The sequence below is a fragment of the Lissotriton helveticus genome, chromosome 2_1, assembly GCF_964261635.1.
Source record: "Lissotriton helveticus chromosome 2_1, aLisHel1.1, whole genome shotgun sequence".
Lineage (NCBI taxonomy): Eukaryota > Metazoa > Chordata > Amphibia > Caudata > Salamandridae > Lissotriton > Lissotriton helveticus.
The window spans coordinates 1,900,698,031-1,900,723,424 of record NC_136059.1 but is presented as its reverse complement, the minus strand read 5'-3'; the positions used below and the strand labels follow the sequence as shown (position 1 = coordinate 1,900,723,424).

Here is a 25,394-nt window from a genome sequence, read left to right as displayed (position 1 = left end):
CAGAGCATCTGAACCAATCAAACACTCACACACAGTCAAAAGATCTGGGTTTAATCCATCACCGTTCTTTAGCCCACTCTGCCACCCCAGTTCAGACATGGCCATATGCAAATCAGTCTGACCCTGTGCCTCAAGGGAACAGTCCAGCCCAAACTGCCAAGCCATGCCTTCCCTGGACCGGAAACAAGCTTCCTAAGACTGGTTTCTGGCATTTCAGCCATCTTCAGCCAGGCTTGCTTGAATCCAGTGGCAAAGTGAGCAAGGGGCTCACGTCTGAGCATATCCTGCCAACTTATGGCGAACAAAGCAGTACAAAAGGGGGTGGTGATGGAAAGAGCATCTGAACCAATGTGGCAGAGTGGGCTAAAGAACGATGATGGTTTAAACTCAGATATGTTGACTGGGTGTGAGTGTTTAATTGGTTCAGATGCTCCGTCCATCACCACCCTCTTTTGACACCAACCAAAGTCAATCATCGTTAAGTTTGTCATATAAAAACTCTTCAATGTCGCTATTGTACCAGTGAAGAAGATGGGTGCGTGCTAATTTTGTTTGAATATTTTTATTGTTATTTCAACATATAGTAACAATACAGAGCTGTATATGGTGTAGGGCGAGACAACAAGTATTGATATGTTTGGCAGCAAGGAACAATTACAGTGGAAACATTGCATGTTACAATCATCTCGGGTCCTATCCGAAATAGCTGAAAAGGGAGAAAAAAAAAGAACATAGGGAAGGAAAACAGTATTGGAGACACATAACAGTCCTTCTCCGCATTCCCCACCGGGGTGTTTTGCCCGTGTCCATGTCCACCCTTAACCATCCACCAGGGTAAAGATTGCCGTAGAAGATCAAGGCAGCGGGACTTAGCATGTGAACGTGAATGTGGTTCATCACAAATCTCAAGTGCACGGCCAGTGGGGTGTCACAGGGGAAGGGCGCCGCTGGAGGGCGTGATGGGTGTGGTGCGGGCCATTCCACGCCCAGATATCTCGCGCTAATTACGTCAGGGGAGAAGAAAAGCGAAAGTGTACCCTACTTGTTTCTAATTCACAAGGATGTAGGTAATGGCGTGGTGCGTTGTGTACAATGTTTCTCACTGTCACTCAGCAATTCGCAGTGTGGTCTCAGTAGCGTCATTGCAGTGTCATATGCTCTGTTACGTGAACATGAAAACAGGGAAAGAGGGGAGGGGGGGCCGGGGTGTGATCAGCAAGCTCGGTGGCGTGTCATGTGTGATGCCATGGGAGCGCCGCGACTCGAGTGGGTCCCAGAGAGGCCACCCGGTGTGTGTCGGTGTGTCCCTACAGTGGGGAGGGCGCGGGGAGGCGTGCAGGAGATGCGAGACGCGGGGATGGCGTGTAGGCCGTCATCTCGCCTGCCAGAGTGTGGCCCGACCGATGGTGAGGTGAACTCCCCCTCATGGGGGCGCATGAGTGGCTGGGTTAGAGATATCAGGGCTGCTAATGACATCGGTCGTTTCCACTATCGCGTCCCCATCCCTGCTGGGGGAATTGACAGGCGTGTGGTCTCCTAGTGGGTGCCCGTCTCTATGAAAGGTGCTGAGCATGCCATCCCATATTGCCGCTATCGGAAACTGGCGTAATCCCGCTGTCTCCTCGTTGTGGAGGACTATGCTTTCCGCTCTCGCCCAATTGTCTAGGGAGGTGCGCCAATGTTGCGTCAGGGGTGGGGTCGCGCGTTTCCAATGTTTAGTGAGCAGTCTTTTGGCCGTAATGAGGCCCAGAAGCGGGAGGGGACTCTGTTGAGGGCGGTCCTCCTATAGAGGCCCAGTAAGCATGCCTCCCAAGTATGCGGTAGCGACATAGCCGTGCAACGTTCAAGGATCAATAGCACAGACCGCCAGTATGTTTGTATCTGTGGGCATTGCCACAGCATGTGTAGCAGGTCCGCTCCAGCAAGTGCGCATCTTGGGCAGCTAGCCGAGGCACCCGGGAAATATTGGTTGATTCTATCTGGCGAGAGGTATGCCCTGTGTAACACGTAAAATTGTATCACCTTGAAGCGTGCGTTGCGAGGGACGTTTTTGGGGCTGGCTAGCACCATTGCCCACTCCTTGTCCGTCCAGTCCCTCCCTCTGTCGAGTGCCCATTTGACTCGCAGGGGTTGTAGGGTATGGTGTGTGTGTGTCAACAAAGCTTGAGTTAACCAATGCACCACGTGTGTACCATCCCCCATGACATGCAGGTGCTGTATCAGTTGATGTGTGGGGGGCTCGTCTGTGATGTTTCCCCATCGTCGAGTGTATGCTGCTATTATAGATGCGTGTTGTAAGAACTGACCTGCGGGGATGCCCGTGTCTTCAACTAGTGTCGCAAAGGGAATTAGGGTGCCGTCGGCATATAGGTCCGCCATGGTTTCAATTCCCGAGTTCGTCCAGTGCTCCAGTGCGGCTTCCGTGACAATGGCCGTTGCTTTAGGCGTTCCCAGGAGCGGGAGCGCTGGGGCATAAGGTGTGACATGTTTAGTGAGCCGCAGGCTTCTGTTAAAGCATTTCACAGCCACGTCCACATGTATTTGTGGTCGGTGTTTCTTGTGCGCTAGGGGGTGGAATAGTGAGTGTAGTTGTAGGAGATTGAGTGAACTCGTGGTCGTGGCCGTGTCTGCCAGGTTCCTACCCGAAAGCCAGGCCGTCACCCACTGTAGCTGCGCCGCTAGATAGTAGAGCTCCAGGTTGGGTACTGCGAGGCCACCCGCTTCGACCGGTGCATACAATTTACTTAGTGCCACTCTGGGTCTTCCAGCGTTCCAAATCAGCTCCCTGAACGTAGTCTCTAATTCTTTAAATGAGCGGGCTGGGACGTACACCGGGATGTTGGCATAGTAATATAGGAGTCTGGGCAACACTATCATTTTTGTCAATGTCACCCTGCTCAGTACATTGAGTGGGAGAGTCTTCCAAAAGGCTCTCTGTGACCTAATGGATGTGACGGCGCGTGTTAGATTGCCATCTAGGATGTCGGGGTGCGATCTGTAAATATAGATCCCCAGGTATTTGAACGTGGTATCGTGCCATGGCAGGTGCTCCCCGCCGATGCTAATGCCGGGGTCCGGGATGTTGGGTGCAAATGAATATGCTCCCGATTTCGCCCAGTTCACCCTGAGTCCAGACATGGTCTCAAAGGTCCGGAATATGCCCGAGAGTTCTGGTGGTAAATTCGCGAGGTCCCTGAAATACAGTAGTAGATCGTCAGCATACAGCGAGACAACGTGTGTGCCGTCTGCTAGCGGTATGCCCCAGTTCGCTCCACCGCTACGTAGAATCTCAGCAAGAGGTTCAATTGCCAGCGAGAAGAGCAGCGGGGACAGTGGGCATCCCTGTCTGGTGCCCCGTCTGACCCTAATGGCGTCCGACAGTAGCCTGCCAGTGCGGACGCGTACCTCAGGACTCCTATATAGCAGTCCGACCAGTTCAATGTATTCATCGCCCAGGTCGAATTTGCGCAGTACTTCCCGTAGATAGGGCCACTCAACCGAGTCAAATGCTTTTTCGAGATCTAGAATTAAGCACCCTGATCTCGGCCAGTCTCGCACTGCATATTCCTGCACCCGGAATAGTCTCCTGATATTGTGGGATGTGCACCTAGTGGGCACAAAGCCGTTCTGGTCGCTGTGTACCAGGGAGGGCACCAATGGCGCCAGTCGCCTGGCCAGGGTGGACGCTAGGATCTTATAATCCGTATTCAGGAGCGCCAGAGGTCTGTACGAGCCGAGGAGTGTGGCGTTTCGGCCCGGTTTGAGAAGCGACACCAGTGTTGCTTCGTTCATGGATGCGGGCAATGCTGAATCATCTAGTGCCGCCGAATACATTCTGAGGAGCTCCGGGATCAATATGTCGGAGCATGCCTTATAATATTCAGCCGGTAGGCCGTCCGGTCCGGGGGCCTTGCCGTTCGAGAGGGCAAAGATGGCGTCACGTAGCTCGTCCGCCTCCAACGGCGACCCGAGGTCGTCTCGCTGGTCCGCCGTGAGGGCGGGCAGCGTGAGTTCGTCTAGGTAATCGGCAATGTTCGGATGCGGGTTCGATAGACGTGACTCATATAGTGCTCGATAGTGCGCTATAAAGGCTTCATGGATCTTCGCCTGGGTGTATACCGCAGGGCCGGTGGGTGGGTGTATCGCTGTGATGGGAGATGTACGCTCTTCGCGTTGTATCAACCAAGCTAGTAGCTTTCCGGGTTTATCGCCGGTGTGATGTGTGCGAGCCGAGTGTGCCGTGTAGTTAACATGTTTCAGGTTGTCTATCAGTCTGTCATGTTCCGCGCGCGCTTCCAATAGTTTGACGTCGTCGCCTTCAGCCGCATCCTGTTCCGCTTGTAACAGGTCTGTCTCTAGGCGTCTAAGGTCGGTTTCCATTCGACGGCGTGAAAGGGCTTGTGTGCCCAGATATTGCCCTCTGAGAACCACTTTAAATGCATCCCACTCAATCTGCGGGGTCGACGCCGTGCCTGTGTTGTCCTCAAAATACTGTGCTGTCTGTGCGCTAATGGAGCTTCGGAAATGATCATCTAAGAGTAGGTCAGGTTGTAGCCGCCAAGTGGGTGTCGGGGGTCGGGGGCAGTCCCATGCTATACTCAGGGTGTGGGGGTTGTGGTCAGAAAGTGTGCGGCCCATGTAGCAGGTGTCTATGATGTGTGGCAAGATTTCACCAGTGACCATGTACCTGTCTAGACGCACATGTAGAGCGTGTGCCCCAGAATAGAACGAGTAGGCCCGGGTGTGTGGGTTGCGGCTGCGCCAAGCGTCCTGCAAGCCCCATTGTGTGGACCATGCCTGGAGGGTGCCCGCAGCAGCTTGTGCATGTGAGCTGGGTGGCGGGGGATGTTATCGGTCCAGGGCCAGATCTAAGGTACTGTTATAGTCTCCGCCCAACACCCATGGGACACCATGCCAGGGAGCTAAAGTGGTGGACAACTGTGCCAGGAAAGCCGCCAGGCCAGTGTTGGGTGCGTATACCGAGGCCAGCACTAGCGGATTCCCGTCTAACTTGCCATGGACTACCACGAATCTTCCCCCGGGATCTACGTGTGTGTCCGACGTCGCCCAAGGAGTGCCTGGTCTGACCCACACCAATGTTCCCTTAGCGTAAGACGAATAGCGCGTGGCATACAGTTGCCCCCGCCACCGGCGGCGTAAAGTGCAGATTTCCGAGTCACTGAGGTGCGTCTCCTGCAGGAGAGCTATCTGTATGTGATGTCGTTTGAGGTATGAGTATATCTGGTAGCGTCGGGATGGTGTGTGCATGCCCCTGACATTCCACGTGCATATCTTAACGGCAGACATTACAGTATCTCAAAATCATTCCGCCTCCCGCCTCCCCGTCGCCTCCCCCCGAGCTCCACATCAGCATCAGACAGCCCTCCCCAGCACCACACAACAGCAGCATTTCCGCGGTCACAAGTCCCAACAATGGAAGGGGGGGAGAAGGTAAGGATACAACAAAAGGAACAGTGAACCGTTGAATGCGATGAACAGATAGAATACCAAAAGGTCGGGTGCGGAACATGCTCCCGTCCATACTCTCAAGGAGAGCAATAACGTCTAAATCGAAAGGGGGCAGGTGTGCAAGGCGCACCGTGACCGTGGTAGCAAACCAACAATGTCTGTTCATGGAGGTCCTCCACCCTCCCGGTGAATATGTGGCAGTCCAAACCATTTTTGCATATAAGGGCCCCCATACACACATGCACCAATTCACTATACGTTACGTGTCCCAGGGCGGCAGGTTGCAGGAGCATCTTCACCTGGCGTGCTTGCCGACCAAAGGTAGGCACCTGAGTCATTTCCGGGGACCATGATCGCCGGAGGAGGCCGCAGGTCCGCTCCCACACCACAAGCCACATGCAGGGCCGACTCCCTCACCCGGCATGGGGGAGGTCATGTCCGTCTGTTCCCCCACGTTCGTGAAGGTGCTTCCCGATTCATGTCCTCAGTCTCTGTGGCCAGTTCAGCTAATATATTCCGCTGTCTGGGGCGTGACGTCCGGTCTTTCCTCCGAGCCCTGTGAGTCTGGGATTCCATAGATGGCTTCATCGTCGCTTGGAGGGTCCTGCTGACTGCCTCCCGCTGATGGGTGCGTGCTAATGATGTGCTCAAAAGGACTAATGCACATGTGGGGTTAGCTGTCTTTAAAGAACACTGAAGCTCAAGAAAAGATCAGCAAACAGAACGCTAAACTCCATTCGGACACTGTCCTAGAATTACATTGATGGTAAACAGTCACCCCATAATGTTCATCATCAGCAGTAGGGCATCGATTAATATTAAGCCAGTGGAAAAGTTCAACAGCCTCTTGCCTCTGCCCTGCCTCACTCCTTCAGACATGAAAGTATATAAATGGGCAGCTTCTAAACCAATGCAAAGTCAAGGGTCATTCACAGCGGCAATGCAATTCAAAACAACGTCAGTGCAAGCCACCATTTATGTTCAAATAGGAACCTCGTCTAGTGCATGTTTACTCAGTTTTGCCAGAACAGCTCACATGGGGTTAATACCCCAAAACTACAACCTCTGTGCTCATCCTGAAATTATGAATCAATTCCCATCACTGTTTCATTGCTTGGGAAATCTCAAGAAAATTAAAGTACACCATCTATCAAAGAATACATTCGTCCTGTTGCCCAGCAGCATCAGAAAGTTGTGTATCATTTTCAGGAAGCTGTAGCAAAAGAGGTTGCAACACTTATGAAAAATGACATCACTGAACGTTCCACAGGCCCCAACCCATGTGTTTCGTCCATAGCAGTAGTATCAAAGAAAGACAATAGTGGAGAGTTGTGCATTTGTGTTGATATGCGCCAGCCAAACATGGCCATTGAGAGGAAGAGACACACTGGTCCCAACATAGCGGATATGAGCATGCAACTGAATGGAGCTAACGTATTTTCCCGTCTTGTCCTAAACAAACGATTCCACCAACTTGAGCTAGAAGAGAACTGCAGATATTTGCCACTTTTTCCACTCATGTTGATTTGTTCAAATATGAGATGGTCAAAAGAGTTTGCCTGGAGTGCACGCCATTCAATTCTGCCAAGCAGTACGTCCGGTACGGGTGGCCCCTCCCCCACACGAGGTACGCGATGGTGGAAGGCGTCGGTGTTTGTCTCTCGTAGCGGGATTGAAAGCTACGGCGGTTTTTGACCAGCGTTTCTTTGGTGCCTTGAGCCGAATTCGTTTGGGATGCGAGGAAGAAGATCAAGCGGTTGAAATTAACAATTTAACAACGCCGCAATGCTGAAGAGAACATGCTGAGGGAGTCACTCCGCTTTTCCGTGGGGTAGAGAATGGCGGTCTCACGTGAAGGACTCTATTTCTTAATAACGGCGTCTGCATTCTGAGGGAGCTTGCATCGGCATCTGCACCCGTAAGAACTGCGGTAGGTGCAGAGGAGACAAGTTGTGTGTTTGTTTCAGCAAGTAGAAGCTGGTAGCCCTCTGTGAACTTTTCTGAGCACTTTTCGATTTGGAGAAAGCAACATTGTTATTTGACGGGAAAAAACGTCGAGTAGCAGAGCAGGGCTGAAATTAGGCTCAAATCATCACGTCTTTTAATTGAGGAAAATAAACGGTGGTTCCCTCTGATTATTCTTACCATTCTAAAGAGATTGTGTCTAAAAATACGAGGAAGCGTTAAAAACTGTTTAAAACTGTGAAAACTAAAGGAAACAGAGAAACAGAGAAGCATATCTGAGTAGTGCTGCTGCATCGTGCGGGAGGAGACCTGACCCTGGACTGTGTTTCCCTGCCCCAAGCCTACCTCTAGCGGGTGCCACGTCGTTGTTTTCAGTTGCCGAGGAGAGGAGCACTTACTGCTCGGGACACTGTGTGGCGGCTGGGCTGATCGGCATTCCAAGAAGGCAGCACTGTGAGCGGCGCTGCAGGGACTCACTTTCCCAGGAGTCCCTGCCTGAGCCTCACCACCTGGCTTGCGCTGCCTGGCTGCCCCGCCCCCAGGACGCAATACGAGCTATAAAGTTCCCTAAGGATTCCGCTGTGCGGGCAAAGGGCGGGCCTCTGACCTTACTTGCAAGAAGGAATAAAGACTTATCCCATTTGTCTAAAAACACCAATTGACTAATCTGAGGGAAATACTATTTGTTCATGAAATTTATATATCATAGTGCACTCTTCTGTTAATTAATCACTCACCCATATTTTAAGATGACTCGGAAGGGGGTACCTAAAACAATAGCTATCCCGCTGAGGGATCCGTCCAAAGGGACACTGGTTCACCACCCAAACAAGTTAACCTTGACATCTCCACCACTAACAGATATTAATGAACTTTCTCCTCCTATAGAAATTATAACTAGTAAGCAATCCCCTTTATCCACAACCAACTCAGGGGACACTTTATCATGGTTAGAGGATCTGAGTAACTTGTGCGGAACTAAGTATGCTCTAGTGGCAAGCAGTCCCGAACCTACTACCCCCCCAAATCTTTGTGTAAAAAACCCAAGTGCACTAAACCCAATCAACAGCCCGCGCGATCTTACTTTACCTATCATATCCGGTGCACGAAGTACGCCTCCATCCCGCCCTGTATCTGCCAAAGGGAAGTGTGATGAAGCCGAACACAACGGTAACCATCCCAAACAATCTAAATTGTGTCTAAACACCTCACTGTCTGCCTCCATTCCCCCCCTAACGCCAGATTCGGTTGAGATTACGGAAATATTGGATGACCTAGCGCCTCCATCACAGTTGGCCTTACTGTCTCTTGTTAAACGGCTGATTAATTCCGTCGTTTCACCATTGATGGAAAAAATAACACTGCTTGGGGATAGGCTTACGAAATTAGAGGGTGCATTCCAAGTAAATCTGGCCTCTGTAAAGTATCAGGTACCCTCTAAGCTCTCTCATCCCGCTGGTATTGTTGAACCCCTTAAGTCATCTGCACTAAGCATTAATGCACATATTCAAGTACCACCCCCCCATTACACCAGTCCCAAAGGCCCCCAAAGCCCATCCAAAACGTGTCCCAGCACAGCGCAACTTTGTTAGAACAGGGACGATCAAACCACCTCACATCCACCTACCACCGGAGGCTGCCCCCTTTGTATCTGTCCTTTCGGGAGTTCCCACACTCGAACAGGGGAAAACTGAAAGCCAACAAGACCTACAAAATAAGGCTACATATTGGCTATCAAAGAATAGACCTTTGCCAGCAGATCTTGACGGTAGAATTGTAAGTGTTAGAAGGGTGGGCTGGTTGGGTCCCCTCCGAAAAGACACGCCCGGGGATTTGGTCTTAGTAAAATTTAGAAGCAGACGTATCATTCCGTACCTGCAAACCAGGCAGCGTCAAAAAGAAGACGGCCCCATAAGTACTGGGGATCTACATGACTTTTATCCCAGCTCATTATATACTTCTTCATTAAGGCCAAAGGCAGGGTCTTTTTATCCAATGGGTAGAAGCGCCTTGGAAATGAATGGCAGTAACTTTTTTCCACATAATTATCCTGACGCTGTATACAACAATCATCTTTATGGAAGATTTTATTAACTGCCTACGTGAAGGTTCAATCTAAGGAATTGGCGGGTCTGCTTAAAATGCTGAATTTTGTGATAAGTGCATTTCTAACAAAGTACCTATGTTTATGGGCGGGTTACTTTTTCTTCTTCTTTGTTTTAAATTTGTCAGTATTCTGTGTTATCCTTTGCTAGTTCTACATTTGTTGGTTTTTAATTTGTATGTTTTTAACTTGTACGCTTTTATGATTTGTATTTTCAAATCGAATAAAGCTTAATGAATTGAATTGAGATTGGAGCATCTTCGGCTACTGAGATATTTCAAGATGTTATCCGCAGAGTAATCCAACCTGTTACACATGCTTTCAATTACAGTGCGACATACTGATTTTTGGTAACACTCAAAAGGAACACGACAAAGTGCTTGACATTTTGAATGCAGCAAAATTTGAATTCCACTAAACCAAACGTATGTTTTTGGGCACATATTCTCTGATTTTTGTTTAAATTCCTTTATTAATTTTACATATTTCCATGTTTCACAGCAGTACCAATTAACTGAAACTGCATGTTTGTATCATTTACAATCACTACTTGTCACAGATGCTGAGCCCGTGCATCGCTAGCTATAAGACTGATACCAAAGAAACAATCAGGAGATAACACCAGCCATGACTACATAATTTTGCTTCTACAAACAGTCCGTTAGCATGTACACAACATTGCTTGTAATCACATGTTAACTCGCAGGGGGAAGAACAATATGATAGTGGGGGGAAGAAAGCATCTCACAAAATGATTATACGGTGTGCAGATGGTGTCGCCACTACTGTGTATGCCTTAGGTCATAGCGGCCCTTCCGGTGCCAACGCTACTCTTACCTATGACTCAGTGTCAGTGCTTGTTATCCTGAATATTTGCCAAGGGTTGCCATGTGCATGATATTGATCCTCTACGTCTGGACTAGTGCCCTTTTTAAGGGAGGGGGAGAAGGTCTAGCTACTGTTGGGTTCCCTCTTTGCGCTTTTGTGTCTCGCTTGCTGCTTGGGAGAGCCCCTGTGTCTCCATCTGCTCCTGCCACTCTCCCCAGAGGTCTATGAGTACTGCTTGGCAGGGTACGGCTAGGGGTCTTACGAATGCCCATGGCATCTTCGCGCAGAAGAGCCACACTTTCTGCCTGTGCCCAGCATGTCATGGTTGGGCACATATTCTCTGATGGGAGGAATGACTCCAGATGAGGTGCAAGCAGTGCCCTCGCCAAGATGTTACCATGCTGTGGTCCTTTCTAGGCATGGCCAATTACTGATACATTTGTAATTTTGCCACAGTAAGTGCCCTACTGAGAGACCTAACAAAGCAGAATGTTCCTTTTCAGTGGTCTCTTGAATGAGATCAAAGTTTCAAAGAAATGAAACATGCAATTGAGAATTCAACTGAAATGGTGTACTTCGACCCCAGGCCACACACAGAAGTCACACTAGATGCAAGCTGGGGACAATTCTTGCTCAACACAGCGGCCATTGGAATGATCAGGGAGACATTGTTGCCTATGTTAGTCAAAGCCTGTCTGAAACAGAACGTGCTTACTCTCAGCTGGCGAAGGAGAGTCTGGCTGTGGTGTGGGCCTACAAACATTTTCATGTATTCCTATATGGGAAATGATTTACTGTCCTCACGGACCACCAGGCATTGCTCACTATTTTTGCACACCTGAAGGCTAACGCCCCCTCACATCAATAGGAGGGGGTTGAGATTGCAAGAGTAGGATTATGAGATTGTACACAAACCTGGGAAGGCTCAAAACCCAGCGGATTCCTTTTCACAAGCACCGCTACATCGTCATGGCGCAACATCCAGAACCACTGAAGAATGTCATAATTTCGCTGTGAGTAAAAAACAATGAAATTGTTTATCAACATGTTTTACTGTGAGGTTCAGCACACCAGCGGCTGTCTGTGGATCACATCATTGCGGCCACCAACACAGCCAAATCATGGCTGTCATCAAATAACTCATTTTAAACAAAATCATGGCGACATGGCACGCAACCTTTGGCTGATAATGTTGAATTCCAAAAGTTCAAAAACTTACAGGATTAGTTAGCAGTCACACAGGAAGGCAAAATACTGAGAAGCTCCAGAATCGTCACATCTGAGAGCCTGAGGCAACGGGTCATACAGTTGTCCCATGAGGGACCCCGTGGCATTATAGCCACCAAATCAGCTTTGAGAGAAAGAGTGTGGTTCCCTTGACTAGATTAGCAAGTAAAAAAGGAATTGTAGGCATGCCACATTTGCAATTGCCTCTCCACCCCTGGTGACTCAGCACCCAGTGACAATGTTTGACCTTCCTGCCCATGCTTGGGAGAGTCGCAGTTTACTTCTTCGGACCATTAGGAAACGGACAGCATCTCCTAGAAATCATAGACAAATATTCACGTTTCACCTTGGTGGAAACACGGTCCTCAACAACTCATGATAATGTCATAGAAAGGCTGGATGTCATCTTTGCAACATGGGCTTTACCTGAAATCCTCAAGTCTGATAATGGCCCATCCTTCAATTACAAGGAGTTTCTTGTACGACTCAATGTCAAACACCAAAAGAGTACCCCTCTCTAGCCCCAAGCCAATGGTGTAGTCGAAAGATTTATGGGCACCCTCAAAAAGGTAATTCAACGAGTATCCATGGAAGGTATCGACTTAAGACAAGCTATGTGTGAGGCCTTCTGGGCCTATCAATCAACTCCTCACTCTACAACGGGTAAGAGCCCAGCTACCTTCTTGTTTAGGAGAGCAATCAGAACAAATCAACCTCAATGGACATCAGAGAGGTCAGTGAACACTGACAAACTTCGTGACACTGACTCCCCTCATAAGAGGAAAATGAAATAGTATGCTGATCATCACCTACGCTCAGAAAACTGTCTTTGACAAAAGAAACTGGATGCTGGTAAAGCAGAGACAGAAACGAAACACAGACTCCCCATTCGCCACCGATCCTCTACAGGTGGTTGCGCGCCAGGGACAGATCATGACAGCACATTGTCCTGGGAAGTCCAAACACTCGGAACACATCACATCACATCTCAAACACTTACCTCATCACTCACCAGCTCCTGACACTACCATGGAGACGACCACATCTTCAGGTGTGGCTTCTGAGCATGTGTCGCTGTTGCCTGATGAGGGTGGAACTCGATCACGTCGGATCACCCAAACCGATAGACAAGTGCAAGCTCCTCGCAGATTGTCTGCCACTTTTTATTTAACAAAGGGGGAGATGTAGCATATTGATGCTATGTTCACTAGGACCCTCGTGGTTCTGGGGGGACTCCGAACAGGAACTATGTGATATGCAGGGAGATATTAAGGAGTGGTTATGTGAAGTATGACATAATATGCAGAGTATGAATGAACGTTGGAGAATAAAGATCTGCTCAACCGCAGTTCCTGTGAGTGCCGTAATCTATTTGCATGCTCCAGGGCTGGGGAAGACGCTATAACATGGACATAGAATTAACACCATGGATGTCATTTAGATGTCGCAGCTGCGACCCTTAGCTTGCCTCCTGCAACCCCCAGCACCATCATTGCAACCCCCTGACCTCAAGAGGACAGTAGCTTACTTGGAAAATAATAATTTTTTGTTCCAAGTAATGTGGATGGTATGCGTGCCTCCTGCTGCCACTAACCTTGTGGAGAGAGAAAGAGAGAGAGGAGGTAAAGGTAAAAGGCTTTGAGGTGAAATAAGGGTAAAATACCTGAAGAAAAACATCAGAGAGAGAAAACTAAGCGATCAAGAGGCAAACACGGGAGGATATATGTTTAAGAGAGACAGAGAGAGATGAAAGACACACCAATAATACTGTGACAGACTGGTGAAAAAGGACATATTAGGAGAGTGTAATGATGGGTCTCAGTCAGAGTATCTTCTTTAAGTATTTTATTGGCAACTCTGCTTAGCGTAGCAGGAACGATCTCATCCAGTCTTCAGTCTCCCATCAACTGTCCCACCCTGGAACCCCACATACACGTTCTATTCCATGAACCTATCTACATTCTTAATAAGAATATTACAACACAACACATCTTCCCCCTTACAATAATAAATGACAAAAGGAAACTATATACAACAACAAGGAGAAAAAAACAACAAATAATAAATTGATCAGATTAACATATAATCTTTAAGTCTGTGAGGAGTATGAATGACTCTCCCAAATCTTCCCAATCTCATTGTATCAGCACAAATTTGTTCACCCAAACCTTCACCTTCTATGCGATCCCCTTCCTCAATTCTCTCTTCATCTTCCATTGTATCTTCCACTTCATCTTCCCACAACCACTCCCCAAACATGGCTGCAGATCCCTTAACATCCTCTTCCTCCTCTGCCTTTTTAACATTTTTACATTTTGCAATTCGACTCATGTGCCATACCCGACCATCGCTAAGTCTGGCTGAATTCTTTAGACACTCCACAACCTTACAAGGTTTGGAAAAAACACTTTCTCCCTTTGCCACTTTTCCCCATTTTTTTGTTTTAACCCAATCTCCTACAGCAAGCTCTTCCACCCTTGTCACATTTTTCTTATCATAGTTCCTTTTGTACACTTGTTGTGCCTTTATGATATTCTCCTTCACTTTTTCTGGTGACCATTCAATACGTTTAGTACTATTCATCCAACCAGTATTGTCCCTTGTGATTGGTTCCCTGCCCCTCATCATCACAAATGGACTCAAACCAGTGAGAGAAGGTGTGAGACGATAACCCCACAACATTTTTCTTAGTTCAACTTCCCAAGTCTTTTTATTCTGACATGCAATTTGTATTGTTCCTTTAATGACACGATTAAACCGTTCTACAGCTCCATTACCAGAGGGATGATACACTGATGTTAACGCATGTGTAATACCATTCCTTTTTAAAAAATCTTCTACATTCACTGCTGTAAAATGCGTACCATTATCACTGATAATTCTTTTCGGCAATCCTTCTCTCAAGAATATACTCTTTAGAAAGTTGATCACAGTCTCAGCATCAGCTTTTTTGACAATTTCCAATTCAACCCATTTACTGAAGTAGTCTATCAAAACTATAGTAAACCTACCCTCATGCTTGTTCTGTACCGGACCAACAAAATCAATTGCAATCAAATCCCAAACCATTTCAAGACATTTTACAGGTGACAATGGTGGTTTTAACGTCGTCAAGCTTTTATCCGAATCAGCACACTCCTTGCATTCCCTCACCATTCTTTCCACTTCAATATCTACACCCGGCCACCAATATGAGCTTTTGACTCTTTTCTTGGTCCTAACAATCCCAAAATGTCCTTCATGACATAGATCTACTATCTTTTTTCTTAGAGTTTTCGGTGGTATAACTTTTCCTCCTCTAAAAATGGATCCTGACTCTACACTCAACTCACTTCTCACCTCCCAAAAACTTCTTTCTCCTTCCACATCTGGTTTCCTTCCAACCCAACCTTCTAAAACTCTCTCTTTTACCCTCTCCAACAACTCATCTTTTCCATAATGCTCAAACCACTCATCTTCACCAATCAATTCCTCGAATTCTTCCTCCACCACAGCAATTTGATAATCATCCCACTCACTCCTAGGTACTTCTTTTATAGGTAAGGGTATTCTACTTAAACAGTCTGCAATTTTATTTTGTACTCCTGGAACATATTTTATCCTGTAATTGTAGTCCTGCAATCTCATAGAAAGTCTTGCTATTCTCGCTGATGCCCTAATCATTCCTTTTGTAGTCAACAAATTTACCAGTGGTTTATGGTCCGTTCTTACATCAAACTCATTCCCCCATAAATACACTCTGAAATGCTCCATACCCCACACACAACCAAGGGTCTCCCTTTCAATTACCGAATACAGTTCTTCTGCTGGTGTCAAACTTCTCGATGCAAATCCAATTACCACTTCTTTCCCCTCACCTTCATTTTGCGTCAAAACTGCACCTAAACCTTTTCCGCTTGCATCTACAGTTAACACACTCCTCAAATCCGGATCAAATCCTTTAATTGGTGTGGCACAACAAATATCTCTTTTAAGGACCTCAAAACTTTTTTTACATCTTTCACTCCATTCAAACTTACATCTTTGTTTCAACAACTGTCTTAAATCATAGGACTTCTCTGAGAAATTCTTCACAAATTTCGAATAATACTCCGTCAGCCCTAAAAACGAACGGAGTTCATCTTTGTTCTTAGGCTCCGGAGCCTCACTCACTGCCTGTAGTAATTCTTTCTTTGGAGAGATACCGTCAGCACCAATATTATGACCTAAATAAGCCACTTTTTGTTTAGCAAATTTACACTTCCCATATTCTGCCGTCAGCCCCTTATTTCTCAAAACATTGAAAACATCCTTCAATCTCAGGTCATGAGTCTTCCTATTTTCTCCCATCACCAATATGTCGTCCTGAAAAAACAACACTCCTGAAATCCCTCTTAAAATCTCACTCATAATCCTTTGGAAAACCGCCGCCGCAGAAGCTAACCCAAACGGCATCCTAACATATTGGAAACACCCAAAAGGTGTAATAAAGGACGTTATCTTCCTGCTATCTTTGTGCAATTGAACCTGATGGTACGCTGACGATAGATCAACTGTCGAAAACCATCTCATCCCCTTCGTTTTTGCCAATAACTCATTAATTTTAGGTAGGGGGTACTTATCTACTAAGATTTCTCTGTTCACACCTCTCAGATCCACACAAAGTCTAATCTTCCCATTTGATTTCCTTGCTACTACAATCGGAGACATCCATACAGACGACTCTATTCTCTCGATAATTCCAGATGTCTCCAACCTCTCCAACTCTTTCTCCAATTCATTCCTCACTGTAAACGGAACATTTCTTACTTTATAATTTACAGGAACTGCATTCTCTTTCAGCTTTATTTCATGTTTGAACCCCTTAAGCACACCAATATTTCCTGAGAATACATCACTGTACTCTTCTTAAAAAAAAATTTTAAACTCATCATCCTCTTCTAGTACCATAACTTGTTCTTTCGCATTAGGGTTAAGTATTATATCTAAACTCGCTTGGTCTTTCCAGCCTAAAACACTCGGTCCATACTCTGCCACATACATCCTTCCCTCTGCCACTCTTCCTTTGAACACAAATGTAACATCTCTATACCCTAGAATAGGAATTTTTTTTCCAGTGAACCCTCTCGGATTGATGTCACTTTCCATTAAATCCTTGCCAATTTCTTTCTCAAACTTTTCCTTCCCCACATATCCAAATTGACAATAGTATAAGGTGACCCCGAATCAGCCACTAAAATAACTTTAACTCCCGCCACTTCAATTTCACATCTTGGTTTGTTCCTACCATTACTCTTTATATCCAAAATAAAATCTCTTATAATAAAAATGTCATCATCATCCGAATCGTCTTTTTCATCCTGCTTCCTTTTTTCGTCTTCTTCCTTTGTCACATACTTTATCCTTGTAGACTTCTCTCTTCTATAACAAACTCTTGCATAGTGACCAATTAATCCACATACTGTGCATTTCTGATCTTTCGCTCTACATGCCTGACTGTTTGCCAAATGTGTATAACTTCCGCATCTATAACATGCCAAATTGGTTGTGCCTTCTTTCCTGTATTCACTCTTTGCGCTTTGAAAATACTTCTTCTCCGACTTCCTTTCATTAAATTTATCTCTCTTGTCTGCACCGACACTGCTTGCTCTTATCACTTTTCTTATAACGCACACTTCTTCTTTTTCTTTTCCCTTCTCATCATCCAGGGCTTCTTTTGCACACCTGACTGATACTTCAGCTTTCCTTACTATGGCTAACACTTTGTTGAGTGTTCCATCTCCCATGGTCTACAGTCTTTCTTGTACCCTCTTATTATTTGTAAGCATAATAATTTGATCTCTTATTAACTCTTCTTCAATTTGTCCAAATCTGCATTTCTCTGCCATTCTTTTCAATACTCCTAAATAATCATCAATTTTCTCATCCTGTTCTTGTTTCCTTCTAAAAAACTTATATCTGTCAATTGCCACACATATTGTCGGTGCATAGTACCTCTCTAAGTCGTCCAATGCATTTTCATATACATCTGTTTCTTCATTACTTCTTTCTTTTTTTTGCATTCTTTCATATTGTCTTATTCCTTCTGGTCCTAAAGAATGCAGTAATATTCCTTTTTTTATTTCTGGTGTCATTTCTTCATTTTTTATAGTGAACATGTAATTTTTAAAGTAAACTTTCCACTCTTGCCATCTTATTTTCGGTTCACCTCGCTCTGTTAAGAACGGTATTGGTGGTGTCAAAGTGAATGTTTGTGCTGCACACATTTTTTTCCTTTTACACTTTTATAACAAATTCACTCCTTTATTCTATTTTCTTCCACCTTCCTTTATTTATCCTTTAGTTCACTTCCACTTTTCAGATGTATTCATCAGCTTTTAAACTGTTCTTCAATTTCTTTTCATTTGTTTCCTTTTCCTTTTAAAAGAATTCGTTTTTTTTTTTTTTTTTAAACTCCTCAAAATGGCCGCCGACGTAATGACGTCACACGCTATCCAATCAGCGTGTTTACATTCACTTCCTCCTCTTCACGCGTCACATTCGCTGTTCTTCGCTGCCGTACGCTGTGTTAGAGTCGCTCTTCACGCGCCTCTCTGCTTGCGTCACAATCACCAGACGCTGCTCTCCTTGCTGCCGTGCGCCGACGCGCCTTCCAGATCTTCATTCACTGCGCGCGCTCCTCTGTTGACATCACGCGTCTCTCAGAGCTTCAATCACCTCACGCGCTCTTCATCTGGCATGCGCTGTTTAACGGTAACACGACTCTCTCATCTTCTTTCTTTCTTTAGTTATTTTCAATTATCATTTACTTCTCGTTCCTGCTTTCCTTCATTCCGCTCACCTCATTTATGTCATTCTCTTCTTCAACTCGAGTTTCTTTTGTTCGTTTGTTTCTTTTTTCTGTCCTTCACTTTACTCTTATCTTCAATTGGGTCCACGCAGAGTTGCCCAATCCTCTGTCGCCAAATTTGTAATGATGGGTCTCAGTCAGAGTATCTTCTTTAAGTATTTTATTGGCAACTCTGCTTAGCGTAGCAGGAACGATCTCATCCAGTCTTCAGTCTCCCATCAACTGTCCCACCCTGGAACCCCACATACACGTTCTATTCCAAGAACCTATCTACATTCTTAATAAGAATATTACAACACAACAGAGAGGATAGAGAAAGGTGAAATAGAGTGGAAAAGAGACATAACACGTGATAAATAAAGTTAGGTGAGAGGAAAAAACATGTATTATAAGGAGATCAGTGAAAAGGACACAGTTAAGATAGGCAGGAGGGGTAAACAAGAGTCAGCAACAGGTGAGAAAGACGTGACAGATAAACAGCTGAGGGAAGGGTGACAGCGTGTCAAAAGTTATATGACATCACTTCCTGTGATGTCATTGAAGTAAAAAAATGTGATGTTCTTCCGCTATCCCTAGCATTTTGGTGAATCTACGCCCATGAGTAACACAAACAAAATCATCTATTATCACAGGAGCAAATGCTGGTAAATTCTCCCTCTCCGCTTTAATAGAACGGTTTAACTTATTCTGGTTTCATGTCCCCCACTCATTTAACTAAATAATATACCAGGATACAACAAGCCCACATGAGCTACACGCAGCACCACGCCGGATCTGAAGGCACTACCGTATGGCCAGTACACACAGTGAGCAGTAAAATAGTAACGACGGTCTGTGAGGCTTTTGGTTTGTTTTCCAGTTTCAGTTATTTTATAAGGACAATGATTTCAAACACATGTGGTTCTGAACTTATCAGATTTCCGAAAAACGAGCCCTCCTTCGAAATCACGCTGGGCCCCTCAGCTGTGTTTTCCTCCATTATTTATAGACAAATTGAAAACGAATGTCCGGAGAAAATCATATGAAAGTGGAAGCAGCTGCTTGGGTGGACGCCGTTCTCCCAGAATCCTCCTGCGGGGCAGGTTTGCTGCGCTCCACGGGTCTTCTGCCTAATTGGAGGCACTGTGTCACGTGATGAGGTGAGGCGGAAGGCTGAGAGATAAAACTTTTAAAACATTGTAAGTCGGTCTCCATTTACATTAAACATAATTATTGATAGTTTAGACAGTTGTATAAGGATATTGATGTGGTTAATATTTTTTGGTCTCCGTTTACGTGAAAAATACTTCCTTTTGATTATTTCACTGATTTTTGCACACGTCTTGAACTGAAAATACCGACCAGACCAGTAAAATACCTTTCAAAGTGCAAAAAAATATCGTATTTTACTGATTTTCCTAATTTTGGCCTGGCCTGGCCTCAACCTAAATACTGGCCATGCTTTTTAATTTCAACCAGGTGGTAACGCCCACCTTTTCCGAAAACGAGACCTGCCATTGGTTTCACCATCCTAGGAGTACCAAGGTGAAAATGATTTTGCATACAATTTTCATCCCTGGGTTTGCTTTAGTAATCATTTAAAATAATTTAGACAGTCCTCAAATACTTTCAATAACTTATTAATGTGGTTGCAGTTTTAGGTTATAATTCAAAACGAAAGAAATATACCAGATTTCTGTTTTATCCCAATAGCTTTTTTACTGGCATAGACATAATAATATTGTAAAATGTTTCAGCCCAATCTGGGTCCATGTCTGCCTTGGGAGAACGCTGTACCTGGCTGGGCACGTCCCACCCCCTGCTTCACCTTCGCTCATCCAGCACCCAAAGGAAGAGAAGCGAGTGCGTTTTCAAATGTTCTGTTGGGCTGGTATGGAAAGCTTCACAGAAAGCTGACTTTTTGGCAGAAACAAACTGTATGCTACCACCTGCTCAGGTTTGATGAGGTCATTTAAGGATCCATTTTTAAAGCTTTTTGATGGTACGAGATATGTAGCTAGAAAAGAATCATAATGTAGACATCATGAGTACATAACATGTGATGCACAGAAATATGAATAGCAGTGTAATATACATCCGAAAGAAAGAAGCATGATTAATGTATGCCATATGTTTATATTACGCACAACCACATTTTGAATTAAATTAGAAACGTAGGCATACCATGGGCCAGATGTATGAAGCTATTTAGTATTTCTTAACAGGCCGAATCGCTATTTCGGCCTGTTAAGAAATGCTTAAATAGCCTTTTTGACATGGACAAAGGCCGTTTGGGAATTGTAACATGTGATTTCTACCCAGTAGAAATCGCATTTTGCGACACTCTAATAGGAAATGGCAAATAGGGATTTTATATTTGCGATTTCCATTGCACATGTATAAAGCATTTCCTAAATGTGAATTGGGCATTTAAGAAATGCAATTACCATCGACTCAAGTCGATGGTAACTATGTGCAATTGAAAAAAATAATCACTCCAAAATCCTTTTTGTAAAGGGCTTTAAAGCGTACACATGTCCCTAGTGCATTTGTGCACTTTTCATGTGCACCAATTTTGACAAGAGGGGGGCCGTAGGCCCAACGTCACCTTTCCTTTAGCATTTCCTAATTTGCAATTTTTCTATTAGGAAATCGCAAATTAGGAAATGCAAAACCATCGTATCTATGGGCTTTTAGGCTAATAGGAACAAATGGTTTTGTATTTCCTAAAGAGCGATTTCCAAGCTGTAGGAATCATTATTTGGAAATCTCTATTTTTGAACATACCTTTTTGCATTTCCTAAATAGAGATTACTATGGAGTCGCTATTTAGGAAATGCAAAATAAGTATTTCGTAATCTGGCCCCATATAACTTTTGTGGTATCCCTATAACTGCTCTTCTCGTGTTTTATGAGCATCTCGTTAACAATTAAATGGATAAGGGATAAATGGAGCAGAAAGATTCCCAAGTTGCACTAATATCTCGTGTTTTTACAAGATTTGTGCAGGGAGGACCTCCAGGAGTATTAGAAAAATAATCACAATGCGGGAAAAGAATACAGTTTAATAACAATTCATGTGACCCTAGGCACTTGTTGTCTCTCCATTGGGTACATTTAGGGTAATGGAAATGAACATCACTTAGGGTACCATATGCACCCTAATGAAAGCCCTATCACTGCGCCGTAAGTCACATTCTATTTCATATTATGGTTTTTAACTCTCTTGATTGCATAAAGTTATTAGGCCTCTCACATCCAGGGTCTAGTTGCTGTTAGTATAAAATTCCAACCCCTACACACTGGCATCACTAGCAGCCATTTTATATGTGCACGATGTCACCTTCATGTTACGTATGGTCAACTAAAATACATGCCTAGCTCTTGACATTCACTTTTACTTTTATCTTTTTCCCTCCTTGTTTTTTCCAATTCTGTAATTTATGTATAGTCTTAAAAAGACAAAATGTCATTCAATTTCAAGACAAACATAATATATCTCTCTGTCCTGAAGATGATGCCAATTATCTAAGTCTAGGCATCGAAACGTCGTCGACAAATTAGCACCATATGTACAGAAATTGTGCAAAAAAATGTATGCAATGGTGCTTTGAAACATAATTAAGTCTGTTCACTGAATTACAAGTACACAGACCGACTTGTTCATTTTTGCAAAAATTCGTTTGTTTTGTCTTGTCCTCTGTGGGTTACTGGTTGTACCCACTGTGTAAAAAATCCTTGTGCCATTGCTCATAATTTACTAAAATAAAATCCTGTCCGGCTGGACAAAGGACATACTTACTATTGAGTGTATGTCTATTATTCCCCAGATCCCTGAACTACTAGGGAACACTGTTCTTTGTCATACGTTACTGCCCAAGGTCCCTAGTGCTATACCTTTGGGTTCCCTTGTGTTTTGTCAAAATACACATTGACATAAGGCAGTATAAGAAGGCGAGGCAAACAAGCAAAGGTGCTGCAGTAATTTGTGTAGCTGATACAAAATGTAACAAGCATTGGCATAGCCAATAGGGCTCGCCTTTGGGACTTTATAAGTGTTTAGCCATGCAACAGTTGATGTTGCACCAATGATAGTACTGCATAATTAAATACTTATAAGGTCCCAAAGGCGAGACCTATTGGCTATGCCAATGCTTGTTGTACTAGTGATCAGTAGAGTGAACAGGCCTTTTTACCTGTCACTGGAGTGATAATAACAAAGTTACTATCATTTTATGTTTCTGTACTGTTTTGCGGGCAGGCAGTGCTGCTCTACTCTCAGAGCAGGGGAGGAGTGGTTTGCCCGCTCCAAGTGCTTAATGACTGTTTGGCCGGGCCTCTGGGGCCAGCCAAACAGTCATGCATACTTTGTATGTTCACCATACAGGCTGCATTACAGTCTGCATGGCTATCAACTCTGCTGTGACAGAATGCTTCATGGAGAAATGACAGGACAGAGGAGTGGGCACTTCAAAGGGGGGCCCCCACATTATGAACTTCAGAGACTCAGAAACACTATATCACAGCTGTGTCTGGAAATGGATTACAAAAAGGGGAGATCGTGCTCCAAACATTGTCAAACAGGAGCTGTACCTCAGCATGGAGAAGCTCAGTACAACTTCTGCCTGTTGTGACTAGGATTGGGGACTGAGGACTGTGTGGTATCGTACAGTGATATTACTTTCTCAGTTGCATTGTCCTGTCCTCTGTTACATTATAATGTTAGTGTTTGAATGTTAGGACTTGTGGAAGTTGAAGGTGGGATTGGAGAGGTAAAGATATGGCTGAAGTTCCTCTGTTACCTGGATTTTAAACTACAACTTTAATCTCACGAACTGCGTCTTGGATTATCTGGGCTTCACATTGGTGACAAGGAGGGGACGAGAACCCATGTGTGTAAAGCACAATGGATTAGCAGTTTGCTGTAAGACGACTTAAAGGTGACTCCAAAGATCTTACGGCGTTCATCACACCTTTTGGAGTCTATAGGTTCAACAGAATGCCTTTTGGTTTTTGTTCAGCTGCATCAGGTTTCCAGAGTCTGATAACCAATCTATTTAAGAGGTTGTCGGACCTAAAGAGGAGTTGGGTAAGACATTGGTGAACAGGCCATCTTCTGGGGAAAAAAAGGGTCCTTTTTAGGGATGGCAGAATATTATTCTCATTTCACCCCTAACTTTGCTAGTCACACTCAGGCTATAAGAATGTTACTCATGAAAAATGCCACTGGACAATGCCACAAGGAGTTTGTGGATGTTAAAAGTGCTCATTTGTCTGCTCAAAGTTTGGGAAAGGTTGTGCCAGATAGTTCTTGTATGATTGTTACGGATGCAAGTTAAAAGGTTTAGAGAGCTGTACTCAAACAGGAACAAGGGGAAAAAGAGACAACTGCGGGGTTTACCTCTAAGTCATTAAGGGGTGCAGAAGAGAGGTATTCAGTCATTGAGAAAGAGGCGCTGGCTGTCTAATGGGCCATTAAGAAAGCGAAACAATTTGTGTGGGGTGTCAAATTTGTTGCGCAAACAAACCACAGACCCTTACAAGAAGTGTTTAGGGAGAAAGGTTTGGACATTATTTTCTCCAAGATTTGTAAGTGGCTGGCAGGATTGCAAGATTTTCAATTTCTTGTCACTTACATTCCAGGGGTGGAGAACAAAGTGGCAGACTGTCTTTCTAGATTGTCGGTGGAAGTTCGATGCTTGGACTCTAGTTAGGAATCGTGTTGGATGAAGTGGCAGTCTTTGGTGTTACGCAAGGTTGTGTTTCTGAGAAAAAGTGGTTGGGAGAGCTGGAGTTGGACGAAGAGTTAAAAAAATGATCTCTCAACTTGTAAGGTCAAATGATAAAAGGTGGCTTAAAGAGACAAACTTGGCTGGTTATGCCATAGATGTGGATGACTTGTCAATAATTAATGACATTGTTGTGAGAATGACTAGGTTGGTTTCGCCTAAGGGTGTCAGGCAGCATCTAGTGCAATTGGCTCATGAGGGACACCTGGGCATAACCAAAACAAAGATATGGTTAAGTGCATTTACTAATGGGCAGTGATGGACATCATGATAGAATGAAAGGTGAGAGATTGTGTAGAATGTCATTTGAGTGACAAAACCCTGAAGATGAGATCCGCCCCAAAGGAGTTTAGAGAGGAAATAGATTTAGGTTTGGTTGTCCCTATTAGTTCTGGTGGGTCTAAGAGGTATATCTTAGTGGCAATGGACATGTTGTCCAGATGGCCCGAGGTGGGAGTGGTGCATGAGATTACCACCAAATCGGTGACAAGTTTCCCATCAGAAGTGTTTGCTAGAGAATGGAACCCCAAGTACATACTTACTGATAATTGGATCACGTTTAACTCCAAACAAATGGAGAGTTTTCTGAAAGACAAAGGCATTGTGCATAAAAATATGTTCTTTATCATCCTTGAGAGTAATGGAATGATTGAGAGATTCAATTGTGTGCTAAAAGAGACCATTCAAATTGCAGAAGGAATTGGTGTCCATGTATAGGACTGTTGTACTGATTGGGCAATCCACCCAGGTGTTCCTTTTTGTGATCCTGTATTCCAGGTGGGGGCCACGGAGAAGCTTAAGGGCCGTAAATAGAGTACAGGGCTGTAGTAAGCAGCGGGTCGACGCCCGTGCAGTGCTGTGACCTGAAAGGTCCATTTTCAGGAGTGATCTGTTTGTGACTACCATAAGCCAGTTGGGGGTTACGGTGAAGATAAGGGCTTTCTCCCTGATACAGCGCTGTGACATGAAAGAGGGCTATCACCCCAGTGCAGTGCTGTGACCTGCAAGGACTGTTGTCTGGAGTGCATTGCTCGTGACTCCCATATGCCAGGTGGGGGCCACAGTTAATATAAGTGCAGTTACCCTGATATAGCGCTGTGACAAGCAAGAAAGCTGTTGCCGATGTGCAGTGCTGTAAGAACACTAGAGTGCCGGCCTTATGAAGACTGCGTGTATTATTTGTTGTGTGCTCTATTTCACTTTG

General features: G+C 44.9%; 1 long non-coding RNA gene across 1 annotated transcript in view; it reads right to left on the bottom strand.

Annotated features, from left to right (window-relative positions):
* Positions 1–20,118: 20,118 nt before the first annotated feature.
* Positions 20,119–25,394, bottom strand: part of LOC144818927 (uncharacterized) — a 340,420-nt gene continuing 335,144 nt past the window's right edge. The window contains exon 6 of the long non-coding RNA XR_013607180.1: positions 20,119–20,418. This is a non-coding gene — a long non-coding RNA (uncharacterized LOC144818927). The remainder of the gene's footprint in view (positions 20,419–25,394) is intronic.